Raw genomic sequence first — 27,610 nt, 5'->3', positions numbered from 1 at the left:
TCCTAATGGAGCCATTTAGATACTGGTCATTCTTAAACCACTAACTAGTTTTTAATGCAAGATGACATTTCAGAGGATTACTTTAAATGAGTCCCCCATCTGTTTTCAACAAAGATTTGCCATAGACATCCACCCATACAATTCCCAATTAACACTTAAGAATACTTTTCCATGCATAGCTCCAAAGTAGCGATCCAGTTCTAAGATAAGAACATTTATTGAAAGACAAAAGAAATACAAGGTGCACTTCACACCATTGTCATTCAAGTCTACTCCCAGGGATTTCCTTTTCAACCTCTCTAGAGTCAGCTATAGATGAGCCCTAAGGATGTTTCAAATGAGTGCATTAAGATCCTCCAAAGTAGCACTCTCCCCAGCAGGCCAGAAAGTCTAGCGCTAACTCTCTGAGTCTGATGGATCTAGCATGCAAAGTGCTTTGCATCTGTGGCCTTTTGTCCTGATGGTGGGAGTGAGTTTCTCAGTGGTGAAGAAAGGAGTCACATCTCTCTCCATTTCCCTGGCTACCACAGAAAACATACCATATGCATCAGAACTTGAAAAAAAAAAACCCTTGAAGATCTGAAGTCGAATCCTCCCTCTTCAGACTAAAGTCTGAAAAGGGGAAGTAACCTGGCTAAAGTTCCCCCATTGTTAACATAGCAAAGCCAGCATTAAAATCTACTTTCTTCTGTCTCTATTGCAGCTGGGGATAAAAATTGTATTGCTTTTCTTAAAATACAATATCAACCAGAGTTGTGTAAGAGCTACAGCAACTATTTGCTCATCAACAGCACATTCGGAACTCCCCTTCAGTCTATCCTAACTTTGACATGTACTATAATCCACCACAGCCTTACCTGCAAGGCATTGTTTCTTAGTTTCTACCTATAAAGGCTTAAAAGTTTGGGGGGTGGGAGGGAAGGCTAAAAGGGTATAATTTTTCCATGAATGTTTCAAAGATTCCTCCTATGTCCTTGCCTCTGTGCCTTTGACTTTGAGCTTTTTAGCCTGGATGACATTACTTGGCAAATTCCCTTACAGATCAACTCAGATACCACGTCTAAGTTTTCATAGCTCCTTTGATTGATTGTGTCATTATCCCTAATGTTTGGTCTATACTTTATTTCAGGTAGTCATCATCTCTTCGCTCCGCCCCCCACCTCCTCCTAAATTTTGTTAGTCCCCCGGAAAAACTATGTTTGCATTATCTCCAACAGTCATTTGCATAAGACAAGCTCTATAAGTATGTCTTGACTTTGAACTTCACATTGGTCAAAGACATAAACTAGATTTGAGGAGGCAAGAATTCAGATTTCCTGAGTCTTAGGTCTGGTACTTTTCCATTCCCTCTTGCAAGTTAATTTTGGCTTTTATTTTTATTTGAGCCTTAGCTTTGCTCTGGACTCTCCAAGCCATTCAAATTTGTAGTAAAGGAGGGATCATTCTTATTCATCCTGCAACCTCAGGAACATCCAAAGTGGCAGTGGCAAAGTCCAATCCATCCATGTGGGAATTTGTCTGGCATTTCAAAATGCATTAATGTCTTTGTCAACCCAAACTTCTCCTGAGCTAAAGACAGTTTCCACACCAACTTGCCCCTCTAATCCCACCCATCGAGTTCTCAAAGAGTCATGTAGCAATAATCGTCTCACCCAATGTCTGTCCACATCTGTGATTTAATCATGCCCAGATTTCAAGAGCTCACAGAGAAAGACGTAAGAACCATGAGAGTAATGTCAAGAGCAGGAAGAGTAAGGCATTTAGAAGCAAGACCCTGCACCCACTTTCCATCACTGTGACTTAAATGCTAAAGATGGGAAATGCTAACAGGCTTCATCATTTCTTTGAGCGGTGTCGTGGGCTATTGTCACCAACAACTTGCAATTTGAAATTAAAATCATGCCTGTTTTTACCTGTTTTGCATAAGGTAAATGAGGAACAGCTATCTTCTACCCGAGTCATGGGCCGAGTCAATGTTTTACTGGGCTTTGGTCACTTGATAAAGACAGAAATTTGGTGACATTTATAGAGGGGTCCTAGAAGTTTATACAAAGACTGGTCTCTTAACCATCTTGGGAGAGTCTTTTCTGCTATCAAATATGAGGCATCCGAAATGACTTTCTGAGATGATTCCTTTCATAGAATCCCACAAGGTATTTGGAAGTGAAAAGAAAAATGCTAATGAATACATTTTAGGAACAATATTCAATCCTCCCTGTTATCCCTCTTAAGGAGTCTTGGTGATGTATGTGAAGGTGCTCTGACAGGGTAGTGGGTTACGTGTTGAGCTCCTAAGCACAGGGTCAGCGTGTTCTAATGCACCTTCAAGAGAGAAAGATGGTGGTGTGGCGACTTCAAGTCTTGGAAAAGCTAAGGAGCAGTTCTACTTTGTCTTACTGTGTCAGCATGAGTCAGAATCAACTCAAGGGTGGTAGGTATTTTAGCCAAGGTGATGTGTGCAATGCTGCAGTGCTCAGCTGCAAACAAACTATTGTCATTTCATGTCCATCACATGTCTGCCTGATGCCTGGGCGAGAGTTTCCTTCTGTACAGATTACAGCCTTGGGAACCTCCCGGGTCAGTAGAGCTCAGTCCTGTAGGGTATTTAAAAGCCAGAAACAACTCAATGGCACTGGGGAAGGGTAGAATTTCCCTTGTAGTTATAAGTTAGTGATTTGAACCCATCCCTTGGCTCTTAAGGAAAAAGACTTCGAAATTCATCCCTATAAAGATTATAGCCTCCGGCTTTCTCTGGGGGAAGGTCTGCATTGTTCCATTAGGTCTTTATTAGTCATCATGGCCCCTAACAATAAGCTATCCATTTTCAACTGAAGGAACCCTTTATTATAACACACTTAGTAATTGCCCCAGAGCAGGACAAAGTTTGTGGCTTGATCATTAAGATTTTTCCACCAAGATCTGGTAAGAACTAATGCTAAACTGTAAGACATTAACACAAATAAACAAAAATATTACCGAAAAACCAAAACACCGTTACTTTTCTCTTTTGGTCCTTCCACACCAGCTTTGCCTATTGCTTCCTTTCACAGTCTCTTCTCTAATTTATTTCCATTTTGTTCATTTCTTCTCTATCACTCTTTAAGGAAACAAAAAAGACAAACCGGTTTTTAATATTGTTTCCATATGTTGCTCTGAGGTAGAAAGAGCAATGAACTTGACTGATTTCAAGTATTCGAGTCTTTGTGGTAAAGTGTGTTTCTTGGGAGAAACCTCTTCACTTTAGCTGTCTCAAGTTATTCTATAAAATGAAGATGAAAACATTTAATGCTCAGAATTATTGGAAGACTGAAAAAGCAACAACAAAAAAAGCATAAACCAGTATGAAGCATTTAGGATGTTATCTGATTCACAACAGATACTCCGTGTGTGTGTGTGTGTGTGTGTATTAGTCTAACCACCAATCTTTTAGCAGATAGGTACAGGAGTAACCATTTGCAACACCTTCTCTATAGAGATACCCACAAGACGATGCAGATGGTGATGACCTTGGCTGCTAATCAGAAGGTCGGCAGATGGACTCATCCTGTGGCTCCTGGGCTGAGAGACCTGGTGATTGCTAGGAGTTGACACCTGCTCTAAGGTATACAACAACAACAATAACAATTACATGTATTACTCGGTTGGGTGTTGACCTGCTGATCACAAGTCTGTGGCTCAAAGTCAATGCAGAAGAAAGATAAGGCTGTCTGCACCCTGAGGATTTACAGTGCCTTAGAATACCCTATGTACGGCCACTGGAGACCAGAATCACCTCAAAGGGAGTAGTTTGTTTCTATTTGTATTTTAAGAGGACCATTGTCACTGTTGTGTTGACACTGATGTTTGCATGAGATATAGAAAAGCTGAAATCACTTGAAACAGTATAACAAATAATTGCAATGAAATCATTCATGCTACTTTTAGTCACAAGGGAACAATCAAGAGCCTATATACTCTATCCCTATCCCTAGAAAAGTTATTCAAGTTGTTAGTGCTGAGTTCCCCAGTTGGGAAATGCAGTCAGCAGAATTGCAAGGCTATTAATTCTCTCTGTCTTTGGGGTGGATGGGGATTTGGGGACTACTCACCTCTGTGCTCTCTCGGCAACCCCCCCCCCCCCAATCACGGTGTGAAATGATGGTGCAACACATTAGTTCATGGCAGCCACAATGGCATAGCAGCCAGTGTTGGGTACAGTTTAAGTGCTTACTTTAAGAGCATTCACAATGAACCAAAGCTCCAGCTGTGACTAGGAGAACGCTAGTTGGAGGGTGTGACTTACTAATCACACATCACTGGTAAACTCAAGAGAAGACCTACAAAGATGCTTTGACTGTTGAGGTCATTATATTTCATGAATTGACACCAATAGCTGGCTAAATGCTGGATCTGGATTTCATGTTCTCTCAGTTTGTCAGCTTCAGAATTCAGGAATAGAATGTCTTCCACCTATAGCTACTTCCATACTCTGAATGAAATTGAGCCCCAATAGGCACCGAAGAAGAGGGTTGTAAAACTTCACAGAACTCAGGAAGTAGCTGCAGGGGTCTCAGGCTCAGTGTCAGGGGTTTTAAGATCATAAGAGTTTATATTACAAAACCCACTTTAAGCCCATCTTAAACCCACTTTAAGCCCATCTGGTCATCTATTTTCTAAATTGGAATGGTGATAAAAGCAACCAAGACAATAGATAAAGATGTAATACTGATGTGCTGCCAACATGAGGATAAATGTGTCCTATTGGTCAGGATATGGGGGGCTGGTTTGGGCAAATGCAGTCTGAGGCAAGAAGACAGCATACAAGCCCAAACCTTCCTGCTGGCCCCTGCCTCTGCCATTTTCACCTTCTCCCATTGGGGCTCAGAGTAGGGGGAATATGCCCTAGAGACTGGTGGTTTCCATTGGAACATAAGCTTCACGTTCCACAGCAGGATTCCCAGCCTCGGCACTTGTTGGCCCAGGCTCTGCAACGCCCCCAAAACCACTTCCCCAAATTGCTATCAGTCCCCATGGGACAGCTTGCAATGTGTTGTTTTGTCTCTCCCCTGTTGCTACAGCAATCCAGACAAGATTTGTGTTTCCAATTTTCTGAAATGGAGACATCTGCTTGCAATTTTGAAAGTCTTTGTCAGGTTCTTCAGTTTACTATTTTGATCAGCTCTCCCTGACATGTGGGCAGAGTCTCCAAGGAAGTTCAAGGGGAAAAGAGCCCTGTAGGCAAACAAGTGCTTCCCATCAGGACAGCCTGCCTGTGGAGTTCCATCTCCGTGGTATGTATGAAACCCGCTGCATAGGCATGGATGATCAGAGCCCAGAATTCCATCTTTCCAGGCCAGGAGGGCGGATAGACAAATCACAACACTCATATCTGGACCCTCTTGAAGTTTAATTGTGTAAAAGCAACCCTTTGCTATAGTGTCAATTCTAACTAATGGTGACCTCATGTATTATAGAGCAGAGCTACTCCATTTGGTTTTCTTACCTGTAATCTTTACGGAAGCAGATCAGGAGGTCTCCCCCCCTCCCCCCTGCTGTTGTGTGGGTTCAACCTCTAACCTTTAGGAAAATAGTGTAGTACAAATATATTTTGCTACCTGAGACCCCACCTCTTCAGTTCTATAAGCAAATGAAATCTGTGGCCATGGAGTAGATTCCAATTAATAACTTCTTTGAAAGACAGGGTTGCTATGAGTTCCCACCCAGAGACTTCATGGCAGTGAGTCAAGTAGAGTTGAGTAGGGTTGGGGGGAGTTTCATAGGGTTTCATGGAGGGAGATTGACATATCTCTCAAGGAAAGCCTGGGGTTTCCACCACCAACATGTTGGTTAGCATCTGAGTGCTTAGTCATTGTGCCAAGTATCTCAATTCTCTGTAAAAAGGTGGGGTTTGCCATGTGATGTTAGATGATTCTTAAGTACCCTGACTCTTTTTGTGATGTGAATAGAGGCCACTTTGATCAGAGCTGGGCGACAAAATACTGGTCTTTCAGCCTGATTCTAATTAACCTGATGATATTAGGTGTGATAAGCACATTTGGGCTTGCTTCCCTTATCTCTAAAATTAGTAGATTGGATGTCTAGCTAAGGTTTTTCTGCTTTCGATCTTAAAGAATTCTATGCATAAATAGAATGGCAGGATATTTCAGCCAGGAAAGGGCTGCCCTACACTTACTAGCTGTGGCAGAAGCTGACCGTTTTAATCACTCTACTACTGCTTGCATGCTACGTTGAAGGAATATGCTTCAGCTATAGAATGAAGTGGAAAGGTTTTTGTTGCTGTTGTTGTTGTGTTTTTAAGTCAGAGTACGGTTAAACCTCAGAAGGCCACTTACTGGAAGTGTAGTATCCAGAGCAACACATGTAAGACTTCTTGGCCATTGCCACTGATTTTACAGATTATTTTCAAGAGTTAGGTAAATTGTACAGAATACAGAGCAGAACATATGAAACAAAGGAACATTCATGCAATCTCCCATTCCTCTCCTTTTCGCGATCTATCAATTAGCTTCCCTCAAAATCTATTTTAAATAGAAAATTAAACATCTATTTTTCTTAATATGCATATGTATATGTGTAGTAGTTACATAGTCTGGTGTCAACTTACAAAGGGGTGGAGTCTAGCATGTGAATCAGGTCGCAGCTTGATGGCTTCATTTGGGAGGTGCAAACAGAGAGAACTGGAGTTCACTGGAGGTCAGACACATGCTGGGTCCTGTGAGACATTCTTGCTGACAAGCCACATGCAGCTATGCTGATGGCAGCCAGAGCCTTGGAGCTGGGGAGCCACGTGGAGACCCACGCCAGTGCTAAAATGCTTCCATCACCATTGGATCCACAAGAATTTCTACTGACTGGCCTGTGATCTTCCTGCAATCATCATTGCATGTGCTGCAGGAGTCTGAAGAGGAATTTATATACTAGTATTAGACTTATGGGCTAATACTGGACTTATGGACTTGATCCAGACTGGACTGGGTTGTTTCCTTAATATACAATTACTCATTATATACAGCTCTTTCTTAGACACATATGAGCAGCTCTGGATATTTTTTCTTTAGTCAACCTGGACGAACACAATATGTATATGTGTATGTATGTGTATCTATAAGCCTATGCCCTGGTGGTGTGATGGCTACATAATGGGCTGCTAACCACAAGGTCAGTAGTTTGAAACCACCAGCCACTCTGGGGGAGATTGCTGAACCCTGCTGCTCCCACAGGACAAATCTAGTCAATCCTATAGCATCACTCTGAGCATTGATTTGATGAAGTGAGTTTGAGTTTTTTGATATGTGTAGGTACGGTCCAAACCACCCAACCCATATCTGGTTTCTTCCATAATTAGGGTTTAGACTTTTATTTTGTCCTAAATAGTATCTTATTGGGTTGTGTTTTTACTTCTTTCTTTTTTTTAAAGAAGCAAATCACCACTGGATTTTATTCATGTTCACATTTCAATCCTGTCAGCACAGATCATGTCTTAAAATATCTATCTGATAGAAAAGAGCAGTATCCTGAGGAAGTGTCAGTGGCTTTACACATGAGTGTTTCGTTTGGGTTTGCCTATTTGTTCGAAGAATTTCTATTGGAAGGGGAAACAAGAAGCAACGACTCAAACAACCTTGGGTTGGGACTATAAGTTCCTGATAGAGTAATGATCCAGATTTGAGAATGTTGAGTATGTTCAACGTGCATAAGCTTTTATCTGTCTGTCTATCTATCTATAAAATCTTTTCATTGGGGGCTCGTACTACACCTATTACAATCCATACATCCAGGCATTGTGTCAAGCACATTTGTTTCCCTCATCATTCTCAAAACATTTGCTTTCTACTTGGTCACTTGGCATCAGTTCCTCATTTTTCCCCTCCCTCCCTATTTCCCCCTCCCTCATGAACCCTTGATAATTTATAAGTTATTATTATTTTGTTTTATCTTATACTGTCTGATTTATTTTTTGTGTGTGAAGATTTATACAGCAGGTCAGGTTCCCGTCCAATAATTTCCTTGTAAGTTGTTCAGTGACATTGGTTAGTTGCTTCATGAGGCATAAACTTTATTTCTGTTCTGGTTGTTTCTTTCTACTAGTCCAGTTTCCTTGCCCCTTTTACATATGCCTTTGTTTTCAAGGAACTGTCGGCCATGTATGTGGTCTCAGCTAAGGGAAGGAACACAGTAAGTAGGTTAGCTTATGAAGGAACACAGATTGGTTATACAGCCTATTTGTGATTTAGCTACAAGGGGATCTCAGGGGTTACTATTAGTTTAAGGTTAAAAAGCATCTCAGGGCAGGAACTATTCTCGGGGTTTCCAATCTCAACTCTTCCAGTAGATATATGCTCCTCTTTTGTAGGTTCCACAATTTTCTCCCATTTATTCCTCTCCATCTATTATTGCCCTAGTTACAATATTCCTTAGCGGTGGCCAGACATTAATTCCGGGGTAGCAGAGGCCTTGGGTCACGTAGACGATTTGCCTTCTAGACAAGTGTCTTCTGAAGTCATTGGTTGTCATCTTTTCCATGAGAGAGCATTAGGTCTTAGATGGCCAGTTGCAAGCCTTCAAAAGTTCAGGTGCTCATCATCAACCTGGGATATAAAACATATCTTGTGAACTAAAGGATAGCATCTAATTAAGATCACCCAAGAGACTATGACTCTAATCTTTTAAATCTAAAAACTTCACTCCTTCAAGGTATCTGGTTATGTCTAAAGTGTGTCCATAATTGTGCCACTTATATGCAGGTAGGCACATAGTTGCATATGTGGTCATGTATGAGGGGTGCCCCCCAAACAAGCAAAGAAAAGGAATGAAGCTCTGCTAAGCAGAGCTTTCTCAGTATGCATTGAACCACTCTCTCTGCGTTAGTGCACCCAGTGGGAGGGTCTCTCTGGTCACAGTACATTTTTTCATAAAAGCAGTTTCACGCAAACCTCATTTTTTGAGACGACCAATTGAAGAGAACAGAGTGCAGCTGTGAAATTATGTTTTCTGCTCAGGAAAAATGCTTCGAAAACTATTGCGATATTGAACACAGCTTACAAGGACGGCTCTATGGGGAAAACTCAAGTGTACGAATGGCTTTCTCATTTCAAAAGAGATGAAATGTTGATTGATGACAAACCTTGTTCTGGATATCCAGTAACTTCCTGAATGGATGAGAATTTTGACTCATAGTGCATTTGGAGTTTATTCCACCGGGTCAGACTGTTAATCAAGCTTTCTATTTAGAAGTTCTGAAAGGATTGTGTAACAGTGCACGACAGAAAGCCTGATTTGTGGCATATGGGGCACTGGTTTTGCCACCACGACAATGCACCTGCTCATGCAGCCATCTCAGTGCACAAGTTTTTGGAAAAAGACAGCATGCCTTTCTTGTCCCACACACCTTACTCACCTGACCACTCTCCTGCAACTTCTTTTTGCTTCTGCAAATGCAGAGAGACAGGAAAGGACAGTGATTTGACGGCATACAAGAGATGGAGGAAAAAACGAGGGAGGTGCTATCAGCCATCCAAACAGATGAGTTTGGAAAATGGAATTAGATTTGACAAATGTATTAAGTGTAATAGAGAGTACTTTGAAGGTGATAAGGTTTGGTTTTATTGGGGGGGGGGCGGGTAGGTACATAGCTTTGAAAAAAATCTGTTTTGTTTTTCTTTTGACATATGCCACCTACCACTCATCTGTCAATATGTAGTGCTGTGGAGGTACCTCTGCATATTGCTGAGACGCTGGAAGCTATGCTGCAGATATTTCAGATACCAGCAGGGTCCCCCATGATGAAGAAGTTAAGTGGAGTTTCCAGAATAAGAAAAGAGTAGGAAAAAGAAATAGGCTGTCGTCTTCTGCGGGCATAGTCACTGATGAAGAGCAGTGGGCCACCATCAGCTAGAGTGCTGTGAGATGACTTCTTCTGGTTGGAAAGCCCTGGAGAAATGCCACTTGTCAAAGGAGAGAGGACTTCAACGACTAAGATGGAGCAAAGCTTTCAGGACTTTTACTTGCCAGCAGGGAAAGACTCAAAATGAAAAGGGGGGAAAACGTACAAACACCCATTAATAATCAGAACAGAGAATTAGGAAATATGAATCTAGGAAAATTTGAAATCTGCAAAAATGAAATGGAACCCATCAAGATCTCTGTCCTAGGATTAATGAGCTGAAATGGGCTGATACTAACCATTTTGAGTCAGGGAATCATATAGATTACTGTGCTGGAATGATACATTCAAAAGGAATCGTGTCACATCAAGATAAACATATCAAGATATCTCTTGAAGTATAATTTAGTCTGTGAAAGGATAGTATTCATAGACCTACAAGGAAATACAGAACACAACAATAATTCAAATTTACACACCAAGCACTAAGTCTGGTTATTAAAAATGAAGAATTCTAGGAAGTTTTTCAGTCTGAAATTGATCAAACATGCAATCAGGATGCACTGATAATTATTGGGATAGGAATGAAAAGTTGGAAGTAAAGTAAAAAGAACACTAGTAAAACAGACTTTTGCAAAAACAATCCATTTTTCATGACAAGAACATTTTTCAACAGCATAAAAACAGACGATGCATGTGCACTTCACGAGACGGGTACACAGCGATCAGACGGACTACAGCTGGGAGAAGAAATGAGGGAGAAAGTTAACATCAGCAGTCAAAGATCAGAGGCTGACAGTGGAACAGCGCAACAATTACTCATATGTAAATTTAGACAAAGCTGAAGAGAATTAAAACAACTCCATGAAAGCCAGGATATGACTTTGAGTGCATCCCACCTGAACATACAGAACTTCTCAAGAACACTGAACACGAATCACAGACGCCTTGATGCGCTTTGGAGTGATCTCAACAGCTTCAGACACGAGGAAAGAAAAAGGTGATGAAGGACGTAGGAGAGGCAGCAAAGCCTGCGTGCTGTCAGAAGAGACTCGGAACTTGCTCTTGAAGAAAGCGCAAATAGAGAAAATGGAAGAACTGACTACGTAAAAGTCCTGAACAGAGTTCAAAGGTAAGCTGAAGAATGCAAATTCGAGAATTATAATGAAATACCAATTAACACCTGGAGTTCCACAGTTAAAACAGAGCCGCTCGCTGGACTTCCGAAAGAACACAGAAATTGGAACCGAAAGAAGTACAACCAGAATGCTCCTTAGAATCAAGGATGGCCAGGCTTCTGCTCACATACTTTGGACATATTATCAGCAAAGATCAGTCCTTGGAAAAAGACACCATGCTAGGTAAAGTCACGGTTGGTGAAGAGAGAAAGCCCATCAAAGGAATGGACTGACACCGTGAGGGACTCAAACAGAGGAACATTTGTGAGGACGGTGCAGGGCCGGGCGGGGCTGCATTCTGTGGCACGTCGTCCACCACATGGACTCCTGGGTATCTGGCAACAGTAAAGTAACACCACACAAGCCACGGCCATTATCACAGGGGATTGTTTTTTCGTGTGCTTGCTAAGTGACAGAGTTTGCCTTCATCAAGGTGTGTGTGCGCGTCCTTCTCATTTGGTATGACCTGCCCTGTCGCCTAAGATAATAAGTGTCTCCTCTCTAAAGAGCGCATCTCCCTCTCCCTCCATCCCTGGAAACCACCTGGTGACCCACCAGGGAGCCCAGCATGGCTGTTGCGTTCCTTTATCCAGGTCTCTGCTCAAACACCATGCCTTTACAGAGACACCACCTCTCTGTTTCTGTCTCCTTCCCTGCTTTATCTTCTCCGTGACACTCGTCCCCATGATGCTCTAACATTATCGAAGCGGATTTTCTTGTGCCGCTGCTAGTCTTGAAAACCCACGCCAGAAGGAACTTGGGTTTGTACATATTATATTTCTAATACCTGGGGTTGACTCATGGATCGTTGTCAAATTCATAAGTGAATGGATGCATATGTGAATGAATGGACTCACAGTGACCCAGATCAAACTAAACAGTCTTATATGAGAGGGTGCGCTTTGTATGTTTCCAAGGCCTAACCTGTAAATTGTGTTTCAATTTATCTGTGTACACACATACACGTCCCTAAAATAGACACTCTCCATGCCTAGAATAGTACAACTTACATGCCTTTGTAACCAAGAAAGGTTCCTATTTCTTATTGCAAAGAGAACACAAATACCTACTATTTCCCAGCAAACTGAGGAAATTCTTACTTTCCAAGCCCATTTGTGATTCCAGTTAATAGTTCAACAAGGGAAGCCGGTGAAGAATGAGTAAATGAATTCTCAGATTGAATACACACAAAATGGCTAGCGCAGTTCCTGGCACCAAAAATGCCTACATTTCCCAGTAGTTGTAAACATTATGGTCATTCTTTGGTTCCTGACATCTTACTGAAAAAACAGTGTCTTACTCAAACTCAACGTCGGTGAACTCAACGTCAATGTACAGTGTTTGGGGAGGACTCAAATTGGTGGAGCTCAATAAAATATGCAGTGCCACATCTCCAGGACGTTCTGTCCTGAGCACTGAGCACTGCCTGCTGACCACACTCTGTGGAGCAGAGGCAAGTGGTCATGATGAGGGACCCTAGACACCAATTGCCATCGAGTGGATTCTGACTCACACTGACCCGAGGAACATATGATTGCCTGGGAGGAAAAGGCTGATCATCTTTGTGTCTTTAGTGACAGGCTGCTCAGTAAACTCTGCTGGCAGACTGTAGCCTATCTGAAAATACTAGCACATTCTTCCAGGGTTCCAGCCAATATTGCTCTTGGAATAAAGCTTATTGGCAGATGTGAAAAGATGACTTAAATAGCTGCGAAATGAGCTTTTGACTATGCTAATCACCCTAACCTTTTCCTGTTTAAGTAAGCCAATGGAAGGGGTATGCCCTTGTTCTTTAAATGCCAATTAGCTTGGGAGCTATCTGATTCACCAAGGAAATAAAATTGAATGATAGAATGATGATTGAATTAAGATCTTTAATATTGATATCAAAACCACAGGCAGCATAGTAAATGCCATGACATTCCTGGGGAAATGAATATCAACCATCTTCCTTCCCTACCGAGAAGCCATGCTCTTGGAAACGAGTTCCAGAGAAAACACTATTCTCCAAGCCTCCGGTGGTTACAGCCCCTGGGGCCTGCTGGGTGCCAGGTTAGACTCTGGAAGGTGATGCCAGGGCCCAGGAGGGAACAGTGACATGGACAGCCCAAGGGTCATGTTTATTGTCCTCTCTCTATTGCTGGTGTAGCAAATGGCCACAAATAGAGAAGCCTGGTGGGGTAGTGGTTACCAGTTGGTCTTCAATCCACAGGGTCTGCAGTTCAAATCCACTAGCCACTCTCTGGAAGAAAGATGAGGCTTCTACTTCTGTTAAGAGTTACAGTCTCAGAACCCCACAGGGCCAGTTCTCCCTCTTCCATAGGGTAACCATGAGTCAGAATCCACCGGCTGACAGTGAGTTTGGTTGGGTGTGCTTGAAATAAAACAAACTGATGACCCTACATTTCTGATGTCAGAAATCAAGAATGCTCTTATGGAGATGATACCAAAGTGCTCCTTCTGTGAGCTACTGAAGTGTGGAGTAAAGAATTTAGGTTTACCGCAAAGTTTCAGCTTTGCCCTTGGTGCCTGGGAGTTGATCTCCAAAATCTTTATATACCTCAACCAACTTAAGTGTATTTTATAAGGCCTCCAGACCATACCTGTGAGTTTATGCTACTGCAGTGACTGTGATAGGGGTTGGCCAGACCACAAAGACCACCTGGTGATAATGGGTTCATCTTCAGGGTGAGTGATGAAGCTGATTCATTTAATCATGCCTTCATAATGAGACCCTTATGAAAACCCCGGCCAGAGACGTGTCATGGGCTTCTTGGTTGGTGGAAGACGTCAGTGCACGTAGGAAAGGACTATGTTGTTTCCAGGAACATGGAGCTCTGTATTGGGAATCCCCCAGATATTACCTTATGTCACACTCTACTCGATTCATATTTCTATGGTCAAACAATAATCATGAATGCAGTACTTTCCTTAAGCCCGATGAGTTGTTCCAGTGAATCATGTAACCTAAGGAGGTAGGGAGAGCCAGCAAGTCAAAGGTGATAGAGGAATGGAGACCCTTGATGTTATGGCTTATATCCTGAGGGGACAGAAAGGACTCCCAAATCTTAAGCCAACAGATCAGAAGAGAGGGGTGCCTGGGGCTTCTAGAGCTTACAGATGACAACCTGAAGAAGTAGCAAGAAAACCTGAATTTCTAGACAGCCAATCACCAGAGGGGGTGTGCTGGGGACTCCCAAGCTTTTAACTATTGTCTGAGGTCTTAGGCTGACTTGGCAGTTTGTGAAGTCTGACCAAGCTCCTGGTGGTGACCGTCAGAGGGAGATGTTTTGCAAGTTCAGCTGATGTCAGAGTAGAAAGGAAGACTTAAACGGAATAGATTTTGTTGTTTCCACTCAAGGGGAATATCCATTTCCCTTGCTTCCTCAAGCTGGGTTGTGGCGTCTTCCTCCATCTTTGAGACCAACAACATCTTTGAGACCAAACCACTCTCCCTCTCGGATCACAGCTTCCATCTCTAACCATCACACTTCTGCTTCTCTCTTATAAAAATGACTGTGATTATATTAAATCTACCTGGATGATTTATCTCCTGGTGTAAGACCATTAATTTAATCACACTTACAAAGTCTCTTTTGCCAATGTAAGGTAATATTCATGTTTTCTGATGACTAGGATGTGGACATTTGGAGGAGCTGTTATTGTGTCTACCACACTCCTGCCATCTCTCTTTCTCACTACCATGTAATCCTTGCTGACTCAAAGTGATCTCCTGTGGGTTTCTGAGACTTGTAACTGTAGAGGACTAGAAAGCGCAGTCTTTCTCCCATGGAACTGTTGGTGGTTTTGAACTGCTGATCATATGGATCGCAACCCAACTCATCACCCCTACACCACCAAGGCACCTTACACTCCTGCCATAACCCCTCCCTCGTTTCTGTGTTTTCTGCCTTAGCCTCAGTGAGAGCAACTATCAGAAAAGAATCTGAAAGCAGCCTTTTGCCCTTTTGTGTGATTGGAAGGTTCTGTGTTTTTCATGATTAGGAAATGCAGGTCAGCGGTTTCGATGTACAGAGAGGTAAAGCACTTACCAATGTTCCACACTGATCAAGAGAGGCATTGTTTAATAGAGGCTGTTCTCAGAGCCATGCCGTGTAAGCTGTGCCAGACCTGGTGTTCACATGGCTTAGCATTCGTGAAGAGTCATCCATCTTCCTAGAAGAGATGGGTTGAAAATGAGAATCGAAAGTTGGTGAAGACATTTGGTGGGGAGTGAACACGTGAAAAACAACAAGCATGTTCCTCTGAGCTATTTAAAAGTGAGAACCAGGAAAAAAATATGTCCCGCATTTTTTTACATGTCCTTTACTGGTAAGTTATGTTTAGAATCCACTCCTCCCTCTCTCTTGTTATGTGACTTCTTCTTCTTCCGTCCTAATTTTATCTTGGCATCTTGGCGTCGTGCCCAGGAGAAACAGAGCTGTTTACATACATCATTTACAATGGTGGTTGGAAATAGCTCCCATAACTGGGCATACGACTGCTCCCTAAAGTTTTCCAGCCTTGGAAACCCTCTGAGGCGATTCTGTTCTGTTCTATAGGGTCCCAACAGACTCAACAACAATGGGCATAGGGGAGGCGGGAGACACCGCATTGTCTACCGTGTTAAATAGATGGAGATGCTTAAACTCTTCCCTTATTGGGAGTGACCTTACTGCAAATGTGTTTACTTTGCCCCAATTCTCAAGCGTCTGCAGTCTTTTCCTCTCAAGAGGAAGGTGAAATCAGTAATAATAACTCCTGTCCTACCAGGTCGGGAATTTTATAAGAAGCCATGCCAGGCATGACTAATTTATCTGAGAACGTGAAGCCTGGAAGAGATGGCTGGGCACCCTGGAGTCACTGCCTCTGAAATGAATGGGGTGAGAAAGAGGCTGGGGAGGGGGCTCCATCCACTGCTGGCCTGAGACTGTCTATCCTCCCCAGGGTTGATTGTGAGGCAACTAGTGGCCAGAAAGGGGTCTGGAGTTATTTAGACACGTGGCCTCATTTCAGCATGGGAAATGACCAAATCCAAGAATTAGATCAATGCCTAGAGATGAGCTTTTCTAAGCTCCTTTGTGTCAGAGAAAGTTAGACTCTAGGGGCTATTAAGCAACTTGCCAAGGATCAAAGAATCATATAGAGGTGGAGATTGGGTGAATCACATGGTAGGCAAATTCTGAAAGACTTGAATTAGCTCAATGGGCCTAGAAATGAATAAGCTTTCAAATGCAGTGGTTTGGTGCAGGGAAGTATCCAGAAGATTAGGCATGTAACTTCATGTCGGTCCTAGAATGATTGTAACTGTGTATTTAACATCTAGATCATGCTCTCAATGACTTCAGAGTCTATTAGCCAGCTCCTCAGCTTCTCTCGAGCACTAACTTGAAGGCTTTCACAATTGTACAGATCCTGAAGTTCCTTTAGAATCACCATCACCGCTGTTGCTGCTACTGTACATCCAGGGCTTTCTAAATGGTAAGGAAGGAGCCTAACTACTTATACCTAGTGTTCATCCAATTCTTACAATCCCTATTCGGCTGGTGCAGTAACTATCTTTGGTGTAGGGGCAGACAAGTGAAGCTGAGAAAGAAGTAATTTGGCCAATATCACACAGCTGCTAGTGACAGAGCCCCTAATAAAGACTGCAAGACAGTGAGGAGGGGGGTTGGGGGTCATATGTACCAAACTTGCATATTGTTTCTCAGTAATATGCTTTTAGGGGACTCACTCAGGGATGTGATTCCATTCCCATCAAATACAGCTAACTCCATTGACAGGCAAGTGTAATTCTTCTGTCTTATACTCAGTGAAACTGAAGTAGAAATCCTTGTAACAATACTTCTTAATCCTGGTCACATTCTCTTGAGACCCACCCACCCATAAACCCATTGCCATTAAGTAGATTCTGACGCATAGCAGCCCTATATAGTGCTTCCACAGCTGTAAATCACGAGGAGAGCTGACAATTTCCTCTTTCTCCTGTAGAGTTGCTGGAGTTTCAAGCCCCTGACCTTGCTGTTAGCAGTCCACAGGGTATTTCAAATATGTATTCCATCTGAGAGGCGTTTCATCTTTTTGTGATCCACAGGACCTACAGTGCCCACTTACAGTTTCCAACCCTGGAGTTGTTGGAAAGCAGTTACCCCATAGTTCGTGATATTGCCATTGGGTGGGGATTCGCACAACTGTGAATCTGAAGACACGGGTCTCATCCCAACAACTGCGCCAACCTGTAGGCACGTGGCCCACTAATTATACCAAAATCCGCATCACTTCCAGTGTGTTTTTGTTTGTTTGCTTTTCCATTCCATTAAATGCCTTCTATTTCTGAAAACAAGTGGTTTCAACACAACAACAATAATCGATATGTGAAGCTATAGCCTCTCCATCATACGTCTTGACTTCTTGACCTCTGCCAGTTTTAATTCTCTCAGACACGTTTCAGTTCATCAGCAATCCCCAGAACTCCAGAGGTAGACCAACATTTCTGGAGAGGGCAAAGAAGACAGTGTAGCTATAAACGCAAGGCAGGATGGTACATTACAGAACGTGAGCAATATAGCCGAATGAAACCGTTTTTTCTTAGCCAGTCCAAAATCCTTTCTGAACCGCAGTCTTCAACCATTAAATTGAGATCATGATGCTTCAAATCACCGCTTTTAGGAGGAAACAAATAATATGCAGAAAGAATATCATATTGTGCCTGGACGTCATCAGCCCTCAAAGTTTCTAATTTTTATAAAAGGAACTTTAAAACCCCCAACATCAGAAAGTCAACTGTCCAGTTAGAACACAGGTGAAAGACATGACTAGACATTTCCTAGATTAACATACAAATGACACATAAGAACACACACACAAATGTTCAACATCATTAGTCATTAAGAAAATGTTAAGACAACACAATGGTCCAAGTGGTATAAATAAAAAATAGTGAAGAGAGCTAATGGTGGTAAGTACGGACATAGGCTGAATCACTCATACATTGGTGGTGGAGACAGAAAGTGGTACCCTTAATTTGGAGAATTGTGTGGCCAACTGATTTAAAAACAAAACAAAACTCGACCTGTTCGTATGTCTTACTCCCCGTCCATGCATGCCTGCTCCCTTGTCCCATTACAGAGAGGGGATATTTATATTCCCACAACACTCAGGCAGGAATGATACCGTAGCATTATTTGTTATATCTTAAAACTGTAAACAACCCAGAATTTTTTTAATGCATTCCTGTTGAACAAATTCCGGTCCATCTATACCATGGAATACTGCCCAGCAATAAAAAGAAACAAATTATTAATACATGCAACAACTTGATGGATCTCCAGAGAATTGTACCAAGTGGAAAACGCTGATATGACATCTGATGGATTGAATTGTCTCATTTGTAAACTTTCTTGGAATGACAAATTGAAAGAAAATGGATTGATGGTTGTCAGGGGTCACAGAGCGGTCAAAGGCAGGTGAGAAGTTGGTGTGATTATGTGAAGGGATTAGCAAGGATCTTTGTGGAGATGGCAATGTTCTGTGTCAAGGTTAGCTTCCTGGTGGTCATATTACCTTAGCCTTTTGCAATTGCTATCTTTAGAAGCTGGACAAAGGTCTATGGGATCTTACTGCATTATTTCTTAGCACTGCCTGTTATAACAAGAACTATGTCACATTTACCATTTAATTTAAAGCTATTGATAAATATATCTATTTTTCAAATAAAGCTAAATCTATATATAATATTTTGTTGGTTTGCTTGGTACTTCCTGCTGTGGAATTTGTCACCATGCCAATTTCGAGAATGTTGGCTTTTATGGAAGAAATATTATGTGTTTCCTATTTCTCAGAACCTTAATTATACTTGAATATTGGTGTCTACTCAAGGGCTTAGTAGAATATACATCATTTCCTCTCATTTCTTGACCATGAAAACCGAGCTTCTCCCCATCACTTAGTTCCACACACACACCCCAACAAACCAGCCGAAAGAGCACATCAGAAAACCATTTCTGAGGCCCATTTTCCATGGCATTAGAACTTCACAAAGCAGGAATGTCCCTGGGATCCGCCATTTGTTACTCTGCATCATTATTTCAGAATTACCAGAAGTGTAAATAGTCTCCAGCTCAGGAGTGAAAACCAAGAGCCTGGGGCTGTTCAGAGGGTTATTAGAATTATGTGTAGCAGGGACTCAATTGGCAGGATCAAAAAGAGACTTGACTACAAGCCAGAAGTTTGAAGTTTGTTCTGGAAACTAGAATCTCAACCTAGGTCCCAGCATTTATCACAAATGAGGATGTAGAGAAAATGAACTGAATGACCAATTCACTTATCATGTTCAGATCTGACCTCACTAATTCTTTCTGTAACTCTGAGTACAATTTACAGATGATTACGTTAGTCAATGACTTCATTGAGGGTTGAGCACATATAGGTAAATTTATATTCCAATATCTCATCATAGAGTCATGATATCATGACTCTTGGACTAGTGAACAAGAAGTTATTCTTCTTCAAAACCCCTTTGACTGATAGGGAAATAAATCCAGAACCGCAGAAAGAAGACACAGCCCAAGTCTTTGTTTCTCCACACAAATCACTTTATCTTCCATCCTATCTTTTGAAGGGGCCTCCTGGTCTGCCAGCAAACATGACCTAGAGAACTGGATCCTACACCTGAGTTTCTGGGGAAAGAGGCAACTCTGGGATTAATTAAAAATCCTACACCCTGATGAACATCACCTGGGACTTTAGGCTCAATGTTGAATGCGTCTCATCGTTGGCCTGCAGATAAAAAAAAATCCATAAACAACTCTCATCCCTAACCTGTTCTCTCAGAACAAAACAGCAGATCAGTCAGGAGGGAGGAACGATGGGGGCTGGCAGTGAGAGTTGTTTGTCTGTGGCTTCAGTGTAAAATAATCTGGTTTGAATTGTTGCAAAGTACAAAAACAAATGGCACTCAGCCGTGGACCTGAACTTGCAGTATCAACTTGAGAAAGAATACAAACTATAATAGAAACAATGTTGTTTCCCCATACAGCTCAAAGAACTGTCACATTTGGCAACTGGGTCCCATTCCCGGGGTTCCCACAGCAGACAAATATCAGGCTGAGAGTTATTTACAATCCCAAACTGTGTCTTTCACTAAAGCCTCAAATGGTTCTGCCTACATTTCAACTGAGAGGTCTTCACATCAAAGTCAATTAGTTACGGTCCTATCACATTGTAAGTGTTCATGTCTCAACATCTTTAAGACCAGAGACTGTGTATGAGAAGTCTGGTCCACCAACATGGGACTTCAGATCCTGGAAATTTCTGTTAATGTGTTCTTTGGCGAGGAATAAGGCACATGGGATAATGTTAATGTATACTGTGACGTTAAATGTTTAAAAAATAAGTAGGAAAGATCACAATGTGATTCCAGCCATACAACTGTTGTCAGCTGAAGCCAGGGAGGAAACACAGCCACCCTGTGCCACCGCATACCTGCCACCAGACTCAAGGCCGCCTGAGCATCCCGAATCAGAAATGTCCTTTCAGGTGCTGCTCAGAGATGGGCATAACTTAGCGATCTTTGGGCATAACTATCACCTATTTTAGTGGGTTTTTTTGGTTGTAAAATTATGTTGACTATGAAATCATATTTGTGAAACTTCTAGCTTTATAGAGAACTGCCGATGGTGTTGTTCAGTCCTACACTCCCATTGACAGTGATCCCACTAGAGTCCTGCTCACGGTGATCCCATATCTTTTACCAGGGACTGAGCTTTCCTGATGACCCACCCCCAGGACACATAATTCTTTAGGTGTCAAGGTGTGTTCTTCTCAGCTTCAAAGACCACGACTCACACAGAGTAGAAGGGCTGCAGGGAGGAGATGAACCAGTCAGGGTGCAGTATAGCAATGATGAAACATACAACTTTCCTCTAGTTCCTAAATGCTTCCTCCACACTCAACTGTCATGATCAGGGAACAGGGAGGGAGGGGGGAAAATTAGAAGCGCATACCAGGGGCTCAAGTAAAAAGGAAATTTTTTGAGAATGATGAGGGAAACAAATGTACAAAAGTGCTTGACATAATGGATGTATGTGTGGATTGTGATATGAGTTGAACAAGTCCCCCACTAAAATAATTTAATTTAAAAAAAGAAGTAAATAGAAATTCAACACATGACAGTAAGTAGTAGAAGGAACATGAGTTTCTCTACCCTGTCAGCTGTTACTCATTTCTGTACACTCAATGCCTAGCACAATGCCTATATTTTCTGATCAGTAAGATCACTGTCTTGGACAAAATACGTTTGATATTCCTTTGCTATCTTCCATAACCTGTGGTCGTGTGCTGGATGTGCAGGAGGTGTTCAACAGGCTTCTGGGAATAAGCTAACTTAAGGAACAGATGGAAATTCCCATCATTTCAAGTAGGAGGCCCCTTGAGCATCATGAATGGGTTCACTGTTCCACCTCCGGTGCTCAGTCCCGTTCAAGAATCAGTAGCCCCAAGAGACCCTGATGTGCTCTCTCCAGATTATTCCAGAAGACTGATTTCTCAGCTGCATTTAGAACTGAAGTGGCCAGCCTCCGCACAAGCCAAAATGTGGCCAACCATGGCTGATCCAAGTTCAAGGGTGGACATTTCCGGAAGGAGTTTGTAAGAGCAAAGCACGTAGTCATCCTTACAGGGGCTACTGTTGGGGCTGAGAGGGGTCAGAGGCTACTGGGGAAAATGGCATGCTCAGACTGGCTTCCACCTCAGGCCTTTGCCTGAAACCCCTCCCGGGTATGGGAGTGTGATCACTACCAGCACGAGATCTTGCGGAGCAAAGGCACGAACCCCCAGTCCCCGCCATCACCCCTTGTTAGGCCTGTCTGCATGGGCAGGGCCAGAGGGGGTGGTCATCACCCAGAACATCAACGAGCTACACCGCAAGGTCAGCACTAAGAACCTTCTGGAAATGCATGGTTGTTTATTTAAAGCCCAGTGCTCCTCTTATGGAAACATGGTGGAGAATTACAAGAGTTCAATTTGCCCAGCTTTATCAGGAATAGGTGCTGCAGAACTTGAAATTAAACGTGCCAGGATCCTGGCTGAAAAACATCCTGGCCCGCTGTGGCCACAGCATACGGTTTGGAGAAAATCTGGGTCTGGCTATTGTGGGTCAGGTGGATGGAGAGCTTGCCCTTGTCAACTGATGTCTCATGGTGGAAACGTCCTGTGTGGTTTATACTGCACATGTTTGCCCCACAAGAGCCCTCCAGGGAAGTGCCTGTGACTCCCTTTACCATGAGACAATGCGTACTCCAGTCACAGACAGATTCAGGCGTCAAGTCCATGGGCCCTAGGAGACAACGCTTTCCTGAAGCCCTTTGCCCTTTGTGGAACGGAAACAACGCTCTCTTCATTGTCCCTAGGGGGAAGAACAGACACCGTATCTACTGGCTGGACCCCAAATGGAGCAGATTTCTCCCTCTTGTGGATGGTGAACTAGATAGCGGAAGATCTCAAAATACCCTGCGATCCCATAGGAGCCTGGAGCCCAACCTGCTGATAAGTGATGGAGGCTTAGAGACAACAATACCTAAAGTGTTCAGCAGTCAGAGACCGGTGAAATTAGTGCGTGTTACTTGCTTTGAACTCAAAGATGGAGCCTTCTGAAGCCGGGCTGCTTACTGGGGGTGGGGAGTACAGAATTAGATGGTCTTCAAAAACAAAGTCAAGCACTTGATCTTGAGTATATTTTTGCCCTTTGGGGTGTTTGCTATTTGGGAAAAAGAAAGATGTATAGAAGATAAATCCTGGTATTCCTTAATCTGATTTTTTCCACACATGTTGGTGGAAGACAAAAACTATTCGCTGCAGTTTATAATTATTTTTAAAAAGAAGAAAACCCTGAATATATCACATCCATTTTCTCCATATTCATACATACTCAGATTGTGTTCCTTTGATTTTACAGATTGGAAGACCGAGAGGCCACATGACACTCTCAGCATTAAAACTAAATGCTTTTTTATGTGATCAGCAATGCCCTTCATGACTCTCCTCCCTGCAGCCTCATCTCCGACTGCGGCGGACTCAGCGCACCATGCGTTCCAGCATGTGCCGCCTCCTGCATCTGAGAACTGAATGGAGTCTTTTCAGTTGCCTGTGCTGTCCTGGTGCCGGCGCATTGTCTGCCAGGCTGCCTGCCCTTCTCCTACCCGACACAGCCAGAGTTGCAGCGAACCTGCGACACAGCCTCTTACATTTCTAAGGAGAGTTAGTCTTTCCTTTCTCCACTTCTCACGACTGCCATTCACACCTCACGGCGCTTGTCCCATAACTTCATAAGTGGCTCCTTTGTTAAATCATGGGTTACATGGAAACTGTATGTTTACGGCGTGGCTGTGCTTGGCACATAGAAGGTTCTTGGTAAGGGTATCCAAATGAACCCCAGAAGCGCCAGTGAGTCATCGGGAAGAAGACCAAAGCAAGATTGGCTCAATAAGAACGTGAATATGTAAGGAAGGAATGGGTTTTAAATCTGCCTACTTTCCTAAATGCTACCTCACTGTTGGGAAATATGGACATCAGTGTACACTGCTGTTCAAATCCAACCCAAACCCCTGCCGTTGAGTCGATTCTTACTTGTGTTGAGGCTGTGTGTCAGAGAACAGCTGCTCCTTACGGTTCCTTGGTTGTAATCTTTATGGAACTCTTAGAATTACAAACCACCCCTTCAAGTTTGCTTAGGAGTCAATTTCTTATTGCGACATCTAAAATTTGTTTTCTAGAAAAATTGTCTAGCTTGCTTTGAATACTTTCTCCATAGCAAGGTGAAAAACAGAACATTTAAAAGTAACTCCAGGTGAAATTTTCCATCAGTCTAAGAAGAAAAAGAAAAATGAAAAAAAAGTAAGAAAATATTGAGGCTGCAGATATTTTTTTTCCTTTCAGATTTCAAGGACATTTCAAAACCACCCAGAGTACTAGACTCTCAGATTGGTCCATATTTCCTGGTTGTTCAATCAAACTGTAATCCACTAGGCCCAGATCCTAGTGGTAGAAATTTATGAATGATCTAAGGAAACACACACACACACACACACACACATTTAATGAGTCATCTTCAGCTGAGAGCACAGTAGCTATGGGAATAACACTTTTTCTCCTAACATTTCAGTTCTCAACTTTTGAAATCTAACTACGTTTGGATTACATTTAAATATGATGTCAGCTTTTCCAATACTTCATGAGAATAACATGTCTCTCTTGAGTTCAAATAAATCTAATTGTGCTTATATTTGCGCTAAATTGGGAAAGTCCTGAATTCTTTGGTGAGACAGCGGAGGAGCAGTGTCTCCCTGCAGTTGATAATGGGAGAACACTAAGTGATATGTGTTAGCTTGCAGCTGTGCTTCTTCATGAATGAATGAAGTGGCTACTGGGTGGGATGGAATGGAATTACAGATTTTAGGAACGGTTTTAAAGTTCATTGTGGAATCACAAGCTGAAGTGCTAAATGATTTTAAGTTAATAAGACCAAGCAACTGTAAATGGACGTGTTTTCTTCATGGACCAGAGAGCAACATGATTTCGGGAGTTGTATCACACTTAGCATCAAAACATCTGTGATGACATGACCAACAATGAACGGTAAATTTGGAATCCAACAATTTTTACATAAATTTCCACTCCCATTTGCAATCTTAAGACCTTGGGTAAAGGTGCAAAGGGGTGAGGAGGTTGGAGGGTGGGGAAGAAATGCCTTGGTTGGATCATGGTGAGAAAGAAAATGACAGTGTATGTACCTAGTGAATTTTACTGCCCTATACTTGGATCAAGGAGTCTAGGTGGTGCAGTGGTTTAGTACTTGGTTGCTAACCGAAATATTTGTGGTTCGAAGCCACCAGCTGCTTCCTGGGAGAAAGACTTGGTAATAAGCTTGCATGAAGATTTACAGCCTTGGAAATCCTATGAAAATGTTTTATTCTGTCTTGAAGGTTTGCTATGAATTGAAACAAAATTGGCACCACAACAAACAATGTAAAAAGTACTAAAGAAGGCAACATCCAATTAATACTAAATATTTTCAGATTACTATATATCAGAGTGGAGGGGGAAATAAATAGTTGATAAACATATTTGCTCTATTTATAATTTTATCCTAAGCAAAGCAAAGAGGAGGGAAACGAGAACTAAAGTCAATAGCAGATTTGGGGTCTGATTCAGAATAAGAAAAATTCTGAGCAAGAGGTCTTCCTATTGATGTTCCATTGGCCAAGTTCAATATTGACATTAGCTAGTTAAGAAATGCATGCTCTGAAGATTGAATTCTATTTAGTAATTACAACTAGCCTAGCTGGGTGATGTGAATAGAGATTGTCCTCTTGGGCCAAGATGTAGCTGTCATCAATCATAAACAGACATAAACTTAGGATAGACTTAGCAGAAAATATTTATGTCGGTTACTATGCACTTGGGTTTTGTGGGAGATGTCTATTTTCCACTAGTTAATGGCATGTGGTATTTAAAGTGCCCAGGTCAGCTCGCAGCGGTGCTTCCTCTTCTGTTCTCTTACTTTTTTCCTTCTCCTTCTGTTCCTCTACCTTGCCTCTTTTCTTCTCATAATCTGCTTTATCTACTTTCCCTTAGTTTTTGGTAGGTGAAATGAACAATACTTTAGCATCTCCATTCAAAAACAAGAAATAAACAAAAATACAATAGAAACTTGGTAAAATTGCAGCACGATCATCAGACTCAAAGTTCATATCAATTGTTCTATGTCACTATTCCACTTTTCCAAATGCTGGCACTACGTCCCAAAGTACATTTTTGAATTTTGTTATCTTAAACATCTGGGAGATAATACATTAGCCTTATTATAGATCGGAACCATGAACCATAATTTATGTGCTCTGCGGCTGCAGAATTAATAGAACTAAGCCTATAATCCAAATCCTAAGATTTCCATGACCTAATTGCCAATGACAATTAGTCTCAACTAGGATTTTTATAGTATAAAATGTATTATACATGCACAATTGTGGGGGAATTTAAGAAATCCCCTTTTCTGGGTTCACTTTTCTAAATAAAGGGATTTCTGTCAGTTCACCAGTCTCAGCATTTTTCAACAGAATACCCTTTTCAGGCTAAAATGAAGCTCCCATAGGATGCTCAGTTCTTTATAGATTAACCTGATTTCATTTTAACCACCTCATGAGAATATTCCTGGATGAGTAGAGAGCAGAAAAGCACTCATTTGGGAAGGATGAGAAAGTCACAAATTCGAAGTAGCAGAGGAGATGATACCAAAACAAACCATAACACATCACATTGTTACAAAATTGAACCAAGTGCTATTGCCATATGTATGTTGACTTTCATTAACTTATCAGATATTTGTCCACTATGTGGCAATCACTATCCTAGGTACTCCAGAGAAAGAGAATTGAATAAGAAAAGGTTCAATCTTCTGGGACTTGGACAGTGAATACAGGTTGTCTTCTTGGGCTAACATCTAACTGCATCTGACAGCTATCAATCATAAGGAAACATTGGTTCAGGATGTGCGGGATAGTCTTGCATGTGTCAGTCAACTAATTATGATAAAACAGAATAAAATGCTTACAAAAGTGGACATCCAGCCCACATCCTCCAAGAAAGAAGAGCATTATTTTAATGGAAACAGTGAAAAAAGGAAAAACTTGCTTAATGAGAGAGTCTTTAAGATATAACATCTAAAGTTAGCCACAGGGAAAAGGAATTTTGAATTTGAGTGGATTAAGAATGCCTAAAAATCCACTCGCATTCTCACAAAGGCTTTGTGGGCTATTTGCCGAGCCCAAGAACACAGATAATAAAATGACAGTCCTAAACTCGAGTTTACTACCTCACAGGAATCAGTAATGCAGTGTTTGTTTGTTTGTTTTTTAATAAAGTAGTTCTAAATGAATAGAAATAGTGGATTAGCTAACTTGTTCCTGTTGGCAGGGGCTGATGAGCCTGTTCTGTCTTAGAGTGATCCTAATCAATGAACTGCTACAGCTTTTTGCCTTATCTTCAGAAACAAAACACAAGTAAGGGCTGTGAAGGGTAAGTCACACCAGGGAAGTGCCCACTTCTTAGAAGAATCACCCTGACCATAGGAGATGAAAAGGATGGCATTTGCCCCAGAAGAAAGCTCAGAAGTAAGGAGAGAGCCTCATAGAGAAGAAGCGAAGGTGTGCTGTTACATTATGAAGAGTGTAATCGAGGTCCAAATAACATATGAACGAATTCTTGAGTTAGCAAACCAATGTGCTCCATAAACTCTTACCCAATTCACAATATAAAGTTAAAAAATTTAAAAAGAAAGAAATCACATCTCCCAGAACACCCTTTTCCTTACTTTCCCACTCAAGATAACTTGATGTACTTCAAGCTAACAAAACAAAGCACAGAATGTTGCTTCCCTCATTGGTATGTGTGAAGTTGGTGAAGGAAAAGACACTGCTCTGAGAGATGAAAACAAACTCAGGTTTCCCTGAGGTCCTAGCCTGATTATGTTCTGGAAAAATTTCCATGATGCTAT

At 41.9% G+C, this 27,610-nt stretch overlaps 1 pseudogene; it reads left to right on the top strand.

Annotated features, from left to right (window-relative positions):
* Positions 1 to 21,499: 21,499 nt before the first annotated feature.
* Positions 21,500 to 22,713, top strand: LOC142458515 (NAD-dependent protein deacylase sirtuin-5, mitochondrial pseudogene; annotated as a pseudogene).
* The last annotated feature ends 4,897 nt before the right edge of the window (positions 22,714 to 27,610 follow it).

This window comes from Tenrec ecaudatus, chromosome 10 (assembly GCF_050624435.1).
Source record: "Tenrec ecaudatus isolate mTenEca1 chromosome 10, mTenEca1.hap1, whole genome shotgun sequence".
NCBI classification, from domain to species: Eukaryota; Metazoa; Chordata; class Mammalia; order Afrosoricida; family Tenrecidae; genus Tenrec; species Tenrec ecaudatus.
The sequence above is the reverse complement of the archived record's forward strand: the minus strand, read 5'-3'. Positions and strand labels throughout refer to the sequence as shown.